The 346-nt window shown below is 64.2% G+C and overlaps 1 protein-coding gene across 1 annotated transcript in view; it reads right to left on the bottom strand.

Annotated features, from left to right (window-relative positions):
• Window positions 1–338, bottom strand: part of DPYSL3 (dihydropyrimidinase like 3) — a 35,538-nt gene extending 35,200 nt beyond the window's left edge. The window contains exon 1 of the mRNA XM_026046104.1: window positions 281–338. The gene's annotated coding sequence lies outside the window, so the exon portion shown is untranslated. The remainder of the gene's footprint in view (window positions 1–280) is intronic.
• Between the last annotated feature and the right edge of the window lie 8 nt (window positions 339–346).

The raw sequence follows: 346 nt of genomic DNA on the forward strand, positions 1-346 counted from the left end.
CCTCTCCTCACACCATCACCCCTCCTCACACAATCACCCATCGCTGGCACTCACTCACTGCTTCACCCATCCCCTCACACCATCACTCCTACATTCACCCCCTCACACTCATCCCCTCACTCACACTCGTCCCCTCAGTAACAGCCTCACGCTGACACTACTCCCCACACTCACACTCACCCCCTCACTCACACTCCTTCCCTCACACTCACCCTCTCACACTCCTTTCCTCACACTCCTTCCCCACACTCAAGGCGCTCGCCCCTCGCGACGGCCCTACCTGGCCCGCGTGGCCGGTGCTGCGGGGCGGCCTCGGGCCGGGCTCGGGCTCGGGCTCAGGCTCGGG

This window comes from Nothoprocta perdicaria, unplaced genomic scaffold (assembly GCF_003342845.1).
Source record: "Nothoprocta perdicaria isolate Ctin4 unplaced genomic scaffold, notPer1 scaffold_107, whole genome shotgun sequence".
Lineage (NCBI taxonomy): Eukaryota > Metazoa > Chordata > Aves > Tinamiformes > Tinamidae > Nothoprocta > Nothoprocta perdicaria.